Here is a 10,085-nt window from a genome sequence, read left to right as displayed (position 1 = left end):
GTACTCGAGACAGGCTTTCTTTTTCCCTCATTCATTCACATTGTTATGATAGTTTTCAGTGTAGTTATCTCTCCAATTGCACTCATCACTCTATGTGGTGAGCTTCATGTCATGAGCTGCACCTACATGGGAAGATGGGGGGAAATAAGGATTGGGACTGAGACAGTAAAATATTAGAAATGAGATTTTTAGGGCAGTATCAAGGTCACAATACAAGATGGATGTTATGGATATATAAAATATATGCATACAATACTATCAATAAAAAAAGAAGAAAAAATATTTCAGTGACTGTACCAACATAAACCAGTGCTAGAATGGCCCTCCCTCCTCCCAAAGCGCATTCCCATTAGTGTAGGGAGAGGTAGGGGGAAGCCTGAGGACCACTAAGGGTCTATTTGAACCCACTTCTGGCCATCTGAGCTGGCACCCAGGGAAGGCCTGGAGTCAGGGGAAAAAGACAAGGATGGCTGGGGGCCTGCCAAGCCTCCCAGCACTCCCCAGGCCAGGGAGTGAGGCAGAACAATATGGCTCAAATGGTTCAACAGTCATATGAACATTGAGTAGAAATAAAAAATGATCAAACTTAGGTACCAAATCCAAGGCCAACGACAACAGGATCGATACCCAATCTGCAACAAGCTAGACACAGAGGGGACCACTATACTAGCGGCACAGGGGGCAAAGGAGGAGGATATGTGATGCATGCTGGGAACGGGAGGAGAGGGAGGACAACATTGATGGTGGGAATGCCTCTGATTCAATGTCACTATATACCTAAAATTTGACTGTGAATGATTTGTAATCCACTTTGGTCAAAATAAAAATTATTATAAAAACAAACAACAAAAAAACCTTCCAAAATAAAAGAATCTTTAATTAAGAACCATGATTACAAGCATGATTGTAGTTGAATTTTAGTCATAAACAGAACACCCCTCTTCACCAGTGCAACATTCCCACCACCACTGTACTCCTCCCTCATGTCCCAAATCTGCCTGTATTTGAGACAGGTATTCTACTTCTCTCACTCATTAACACTGTCATGCTAGTTTTTAGTGTAGCTATTTCCTTAACTGCACTCAACACTCTTTGTGGTGAGCTTCACATTGTGAGCTGTTTCTTCTGGCTCTCATCTCTATTGTCTCTGGGCATTATTACAATAGTGTCTTTAATTTTTCTTAAAACCCATAGATGAATTAGACTATTCTCTGTCTATCTCTCCCTCTGACTTATTTCACTCAACAAATTAGATTTCATGTACATCCATGTATAGGGAAATTCCATGACTTCATCTCTCCTGATGGCTACATAATAGTCCATTGAGTATATGTACCACAATTTCTTTAGCCATTCATCTGTTGAAAGGCATCTTGATTGTTTCCAGAGTCAGGCTATTGTAAATAGTGCTGCAATGAATATAATTGTGAGGAAGAAATTTTTGAGTTGTATTTTTGTGTTCCTATGGTATATTTCTAGGAATGGTATAGCTGGATTGTATGGGAGCTCAATTTCCAGTTTTTTTTTTTTTGAGGAATCTCCATAATGTTTTCCAGAAAGGATGGACTAGACCACATTCCCACCAGCAGTGAATAAGAGTTCCTTTCTCGCCACATCTCTGCCAGCACTGATCGTTCTTTTTCTTTGTGATATTGTGATATGTGCCAGTCTCTGTGGCATGAGATAGTACTTCATCATTGTTTCGATTTGCACTTCTCCAGTGATTAATGATGTGGAGCATTTCTTATATGTCTTTTGGTCATTTGTATTTCTTTGAGGGAGTGTCTGTTTATTTCTTCTCCCCATTTTTGATGGGGTTAGGCTTTTTTAATTCCCTATGTTGCATTCAGTTAAATAATGAAAATAAGAGGTTAATTACCTAATTAAATATATCTTTCTTGATGGTTATAAATAGTGTTTTTTCTTTTAATTTTAGTACCAATTTTTCATCCTTTTTTGGGTGATAACATTTATTTTTACTAAAAATGTCTTCTTTTTAAAATTTTTATTTATAATATCTTTATTTAAGCATCTTGATTACAAATATGATTGTGATTAGGTTTCAGTCATGTAAAGAACACCCCCCTTCACCAGTGCAACATTCCCACCACCAATGTCCCAAATCTCCCTCCATCCCACCCTACCCCCACCTGTATTCTAGACAGGATTTCCAGTTCCCTCATTCACTCACATGATTATGGTAGTTCTCAGTGTAGTTATTTCTATAACTGCACTCACCACTCTTTGAGGTGAGCTTCATGAAGTGAGCTGGACGTTTCGGCCCTCCTCTCATTGTCTCTGAGGATTGTTGCAAAAATGACTTTTATTTTTCTTAAAACCCATAGATGAGTGAGACTATTCTGCATCTCTCTCTCCCTCCCTCTGACATATTTCACTCAGCATGATAGATTCCATGTACAACTATGTATAGAAAAATTTCATGACTTCATCTCTCCTGACAGCTGCATAATATTCCATTGTGTATATGTACCACAGTTTCTTTAGCCATTCATCTGTTGAAGGGCATTTTGGTTCTTTCCAGAGCCTGGCTATTGTAAATAGTGCTGCAATAAATATAGGTGTGAGGAAGGGGTTTTTGTATTGTATTCTTGTGTTCCTAGGATATATCCCTAGGAGTGGAATAGCTGGGTCGAATGAGAGCTCAATTTCCAGATTTTGGAGGAATCTCCATATCACTTTCCATAGATGTTGGATTAGTTGGCATTCCCACCAGCAGTGGATAAGAGTTCCTTTCTCTCCACATCCCCGCCACCACTGATTGTTCTCATTCTTTGTGATGTCTGCCAATCTCTGTGGTGTGAGATGGTATCTCATAGTTGTTTTGATTTGCATATCCCTGATGATAAGTGACGAGGAGCATTTTTTCATGTGCCTTTTGGCCATTTGTATTTCTTCTCTTTTTCTTTTTTTTTCTTTTTTTTTTGGTTTTTGGGCCACACCTGGTGGTGCTCAGGTGTTACTCCTGGCTGTCTGCTCAGAAATAGCTCCTGGCAGGCATGGGGGACCATATGGGACACCGGGATTCAAACCAACCACCTTTGGTTCTGGATCAGCTGCTTGCAAGGCAAATGCCGCTGTGTTATCTCTCCGGGCCCTTGTATTTCTTCCTTCCTTCCTTCCTTCCTTCCTTCCTTCCTTCCTTCCTTCCTTCCTTCCTTCCTTCCTTCCTTCCTTCCTTCCTTCCTTCCTTCCTTCCTTCCTTCCTTCCTTCCTTCCTTCCTTCCTTCCTTCCTTTCTTTTTTTCTTTCTTTCTTTCTTTTTTTTATCAACGTGTCTGTTAATTTCTTCTCCCCATTTTTTGATGGGATTATATATTTTCTTGTAAAGTTCTGTCAGTGCCCTGTGTATTTTGGAGATTAGCCCCTTATCTGATGGGTATTGGGTGAATAGTTTTTCCCACTCAGTGGGTGGCTCTTGTATCCTGGGCATTATTTCTTTTGAGGTGCAGAAGCTTCTCAGCTTAATGTATTCCCATCTGTTGATCTCTCCTTCCACTTGTTTGGAAAGTGCAGTTTCCTCCTTAAAGATGCCTTTAGTCTCAATGTCATGGAGTGTTTTGCCTACGTGTTGTTCTATATATCTTATGGTATCAGGTCTGATAGCAAGGTCTTTAATCCATTTGGATTTCACCTTTGTACGTGGTGTTAACTGGGGGTCTATGTTCGCTTTTTTGCAAGTGGCTAACCAATTCTGCCTGCACCACTTGTTGAAGAGGTTATCCCTGCTCCACTTAGGATTTTTTGCTCCTTTGTCAAAAATTAGGTGTTTGTATGTCTGGGGAAGGTTCTCTGAGAACTCAAGCCTATTCCACTGATCTGAGGGTCTGTCTTTATTCCAATACCATGCTGTTTTGATAACTATTGCTTTGTAGTACAGTTTAAAGTTGGGGAAAGTAATGCCTTCCATACTCCTTTTCCCTAGGAGTGCTTTAGCTATTTGAGGGTATTTATTGTTCCAGATGAACTTCGTAAGTGTTTGATCCACTTCTTTGAAGAATGTCATGGGTGTCTTTAGAGGTATCTGTATAATGCTTTGGGGAGTATTGCCATTTTTATGATGTTAATTCTGCCAGTCCATGAGCAGGGTATGTGTTTCCATTTCCGTGTGTCCTCTCTTATTTCTTGGATCAGGGCTTTATAGTTTTCTTTGTATAGGTCCTTCACGTCTTTGGTCAAGTTGACTCCAAGATATTTGAGTTTATGTGGCACTAATGTGAATGGGATTGCCTTCTTAATGTCCATCTCTTCCTTATCATTATTGGTGTATGAAAAGGACATTGATTTCTGTGTGTTAATTTTGTAGCCTGCCACCTTGCTATTTGAGTCTATTGTTTCTAGAAGCTTTTTGGTAGTCTTTAGGGTTTTCTAAGTAGAGTATCATTGTCATCTGCAAACAGTGAGAGCCTGACTTCTTCCTTTCCTATCTGGATTCCCTTGATATCTTTTTCTTGCCTGATCGCTATAGCAAGTACTTCCAGTACTATGTTGAAGAGGAGTGGTGAGAGCACACAGCCTTGTCTTGTACCAGAATTTAAAGGAAAGTCTTTTAGTTTTTTTCCACTGAGGATAATATTTGCCATTGGCTTGTGGTAGATGGCTTCAACTAGATTGAGAATGGTTCCTTTCATTCCCATCTTGCTGAGAGTTTTGATCAAGAATGGGTGTTGGACCTTATCAAATGCTTTCTCTGCATCTATTGATATGATCATATGATTTTTATCTTTCTTGTTGTTGATGTTGTGTATTATATTGATAGATTTACGGATGTTAAGCCATCCTTGCATTCCTGGGATGAAACCTACTTGGTCACAGTGTATGATCTTGATGATGCATTAGATCCTATTTGCCAGGATTTTGTTGAAGATCTTTGCATCTGCATTCATCAGGGATATTGGTCTGTAAATTTTTTTGGTAGTATCTCTGTCTGATTTTGGTATCAAGGTGATGTTGGCTTCATAAAAGCTGTTTGGGAGTGTTCTCGTTTTTTCAATTTCATGGAAGAGCCTGGCTAGGATTGGTAGTAGCTCCTCTTGAAAGGTTTGAAAGAATTCATTAGTAAATCCATCTGGGACTGGGTTTTTCTTTTTAGGCAGCTGTTTGATTACAGTTTCAATTTCCTCCATAGTGATGGGGATGTTTAAATGTGCTACATCTTCCTTACTTAACTGTGGAAGGTTATAAGTGTCCAGGAATTTATTCATTTCTTCTAGGTTCTCATGTATAGTAGCATAAAGTTTCTCAAAGTAGTCTCTGATTACCCTTTGGATCTCTGCAATATCTGTCATGATCTCCCCCTTTTCATTTTTCTTTTGGTTTTTGGGCCACACCCGTTTGACGCTCAGGGGTTACTCCTGGCTATGCACTCAGAAATTGCCCCTGGCTTGGGGGAACCATATGGGACACCGGGGGATCGAACTGCGGTCCATCCTATGCTAGCGCTTGCAAGGCAGACACCTTACCTCTAGCGCCACCTTCCCGGCCCGCCCCTTTTCATTTCTAATATGGGTTTTCAGGTTTCTCTCTCTCTTTCTTTGTGAATTTTGCCAATTGTCTATCAATCTTGTTTATTTTTTCAAAGAACCAACTTCTGCTTTCATTGATCTTTCAGATTGTTTTTTGGGTTTCCACTTCATTGATTTCTGCTTTCAGTTTTGTTATTTCCTTCTGTCTCCCTATTTTTGGTTCCTTTTGTTGGTCATTTTCTAATTTTGTGAGCTGCATCATTAAGTTATTCAGGTATGCCCCTTCTTCCTTCCTGATGTGTGCTTGCAAAGTTATAAATTTTTCTCTCAGGACTGCTTTTGCCCGTGTCCCATAGATTCTGGCAGTTTGTGTCTTCATTATCATTTGTTTCCAGTAAAGTTTTGATTTTCTCTTTGATTTTATCTCGGACCTACTGGTTATTCAGTAGCAAGTTGTTAAATTTCCAATTGTTAAAGTTTTTCTTCTGTGTCCCTTTGTAGTTCACATCTAATTTCAGAGCCTTGTGGTCAGCAAAGGTAGCCTGCAAGATTTCTATCCTTTTGATTTTATGAAAGTATGTTTTATTTGTCAGCATGTGGTCTATCCTGGAGAATGACCCATGTACATTGGAGAAGAATGTGTATCCAGGTTTTTTCGGGTGGAATGTCCTATATATGTCTACTAGTCCTTTTTCTTCCATTTTTCTTTTCAGGGCTAGTATGTTTTTGTTGGGTTTCAGTCTGTTTGACCTATCAAGTGTTGACAGGGCTGTGTTGAGGGCTCCCACAATTTTTGTGTTATTATTGATGTCTTCTTTGAGATTTCTCAGTAAATGTATTAGATAATTTGCTGGTCTCTCATTGGGTGTATATATGTTTAATAGTCTGATTTCTTCCTGTTGCACATATCCCTTGATTAGTACATAATGTCCATCTTTGTCCCTTACCACTTTTCTGAGTATAAAGTTGGTGTCATCAGATATTAATATGGCCACCCCATATTTTTTGAGGGTGTTGTTTGCTTGGATGATTTTCCTTCAGCCTTTGATTTTGAGTCTATATTTGTTCTGATTATTCAGGTGTGTTTCTTGTAAGCAGCAGAAGGTTGGATTCATCTATTTGACCCATTTTGCTACTCTGTGTCTTTTAATTGTTGAATTTAGTCCATTGACATTGAGGGAGGTGGTTGTCATAGGATTTAATGTCATCTTTGTAGATAAGTTTGCTGTGTTTGTTGGTCTCTTTTGTCTTAAAGTAGACCTTTCAGTTTTTCCTTTAAGGCTGATTTTTCATCTGTGAAGTTTCTGAGCTGTTGTTTATCCATGAAGCTATGTATCCTTCCTTCAAACCTGAATGTGAGTCAGGCTGGGTGCAGTATTCTTGGTGAGGCATTCATTTTATTCAGTCTTGTCACAATATTCTACCACTGTCTTCTGTCCTTGAGAGTTTCTTTTGACATGTCTGCTGTAAGTCTTAAGGATACTCCTTTGAATGTAATTTCCCTTTTTGATCTTGCTGCTTTCAGTATTCTATCTCTATCTGTGGGATAATGAGAGTCTCTTTTAGCTGGTACCCTTCAGGCATGCAGAATTTGATTGCATGTAGTCTTTAACTCTGGGAATATCTCTTTGATGATGTCTTTGACAGTTGATTCTTCCTGGGGATCTCCTACCTGGGCCTCTGTAACTCCAATGATTCTTATGTTGTTTCTGTTGAGTTTATCAAAGATTTCTATTTTCATCTGTTCACATTCCTTGAGTACTTTTTCCATTGCCTGATCGTTTGTCTTAAGGTTATTTCCCAATTTTTTCTGTTGTGTTGAGTTTTTTTGTATTTCATCTTCCAGCACATTGATTCTGTCCTCAGCTGCTGTTACCCTGCTGGTGAGGCCATCTACCGAGTTTTTCAGTTCAGCTACTGTGTTTTTCAGATCTGTTATTTCAGTTTGGAGTTTTCTGATTTCTATCTTTGTATTCTGTTAAGATTGATCTATGCCTTTTTTGAGTTCTATGAACATCTTCCATATTTCTATTCTAAACTCCTTATCTGAGAGGTTAATCAGATGGTTGGAATTTTTTGGGTTGTCCGAGCTATGGTTTTCATTCTCTGTGCATGGTGTTTGCCTGCAATGTTTCCCCATTGCCACGCTTGTAGTGTGATTTTTTTCTGCGTCTTGTGATGGGGTTCATTGGTTAGAAAGAGTGCGCGGCCGCAAAGCGAAGCGGAGCAGCTGCACTCTTCTGTGGCCTCTAGATGACAGTTTTTTTTGGGGGTGCACTTCCTAGGCCTCTGAGGAGAGCTTCAAGCATTCAGGAAAGACAGACAAGCAAAGCAAAGACTTCCCTTCAAGTCCTCAGGGTCATCCAAGGCACAGCAGGAGGGCGGAGCCAGCCAAGAACTCTCTGTAGCAGGGAGGATTGCAGACAGGAACCCTGATGAAATCCAGTCTCAGGCGGCTGGAAACACCATGGCCCCAGGTGGCTTCTATGCCCTTCTGACACCCAGCAGAAACCGGCAGGAATCAGTGTGTGTATGTCCCAATCCACCTCTGAAGCAGTCAGGATCACCGGCAGGAATGCTAATGAAATCCAGTCTCAGGCAGCTGGAAACTGCATCTCGGGGTTAGATTTTTTAATAAATCTTTATTTAAGCACCATGATTACAAGCATGTTTGTAGTTGAGTTTTAGTCATAAACAGAATTCCCCCCTTTACCAGTATTGCACTGGTGAAAATCCAATTTTTCTAAGAGCACTGTAACATGAGTCTAGAAAATTTTTGCTTCTTTTCTATATAATCCTATATACAAAACATTAGGTTATTCCTAATTTAGAGATATACTAAGAACAATACAGTTTGAACATACAAGTTTGTTCTAACACAATCCTCAAATCTCCTGCTTTTTACTTTGTTCTGTTTTAACATTATTGCATTAAACACTCATCAGTACTTTCCTGCCCCCTCTTTTCTTGGCCATACCCAGAGATGCTCAGGGGTTACTCCCCGCTATGTGCTCAGAAATTGCTCCTGGCTTGGGGGACCATATGGGATGTCGAGGATCAAACCAAGGTCCATCCTGGATCAGCGGCTTGCAAGGCAAATAAATGCCTTACTGCTGCGCTATTGCTCCAGCCCCTCATCTGCACTCCTTTTTCTAACCTTTTCTTTCCATTCATCCTCTGAGGCCAGTCTTGCTGCTTTTTCTGCCCAGGTACACCCAACTCAGATCACTGGAGGCTTTTGTTGGTTCAGTGCTCCAGCCTTTCCCAAGGAAAAACCAGCTTCCCAAGCTAGTCTAGATCCCAGCACTCAGGCCCTAGGAGAGAAGCTTTAAATTGCCTACTACCAATTTGGAACCAAATTGCTAAACAGTCTTGCACCTATGGGGACCAAATTGTTCTTTATGGTACTTGTTAAAGTACTTGTTAAATTAGATCTCTTGATTCCTTTAGATTTTCACAATCTAATACCATCGAGATTTTCACATTTAAACTATCTTAAAATCAGCATTAAGTTTGATGTGATAAATTTGACATAGAATTGAATTAGCTTAACAATATGCACTCAAATTAAGAATATTGTTTAAAACGGCCAGCCACAATAATTTGCAACATTTTTCACCTAATTCTTCATTCTTAGAAACCTGTAAAGTCAGAGAAATTTTCTCCAGTAGAAAATTTTAAAAGGCCCCAATTTTTCTTTCCCGAACCCCCAGTCATTAACAAAAATATTCTCCCTTAGCCAAATCTTTCCTTTGATATGTAAAGGACCCACCTGAATCACTCTGCTCTACCCTAGCCACCCCCAGGTAGAGTTTGTTTTAAGATTACAGACTATAAACTAGGGGGAAGGGGAGGCTGAGAAAGTTTCCCCTTTCAGACAAGGAGAAAATCCTAGACTTGCTGTAGCCCGTTCAGATTTTTTTTTTAAAGACCATCTTTTCCCTTTTCTCTTTCCAGCCATTTTTCAACCTAAAACATGGCAAGGCAAATAGCTTCCATGATCTTTTTGATTCTGCCCTCCCCCTCTCTCTATACACATGCAGATAACTTTATTTTCCTTTGCCCTTAATTAAGCATGGTAGGAAAGTGGCTCAGATGGTTGCAAAGTTTAAATTTTCTTCTGGACAAATTTATGTTCTTGATAGCCATTGAGAAAAACCCAGAGTTTATGACCCTCCCTGCTGCTCTCTGCCATGTCTCTAGTAGAGCAATATCATACTTACAAGTCAAGTTATACAAAGACACACAAGGCCAACACAACACATAATTTCTGCTGAACTCAAACTCAAATTTCACCAACCCTAAGGGGTTGGCATTCTCCCTAGAATTTCTCTCCATTTTCTGATCAGACAAGTCAAAGAAAACACAGGATGACAAACATAAAGACACAGAGTGACTGGAACTCTCACTAGAGTTAAACCCCTGAGGGATCATGTTGCACCCAAACCCACATATCACTCCCAGCACTGGACACAAAGATAGATACTGAAACTCCTGGTGGGACTCAAACCCATGGCACTCTTAGTGGGACTCGAACAATGTGGTGTCATCCCTGGAAAGCTGGGGTGTCCCTGCAGCATCCTGCCCTGGGGAGAAATACTGT

This window comes from Suncus etruscus, chromosome 18, assembly GCF_024139225.1.
Source record: "Suncus etruscus isolate mSunEtr1 chromosome 18, mSunEtr1.pri.cur, whole genome shotgun sequence".
Taxonomy (NCBI): Eukaryota; Metazoa; Chordata; class Mammalia; order Eulipotyphla; family Soricidae; genus Suncus; species Suncus etruscus.
Note: the sequence above shows the minus strand (reverse complement) of the source record.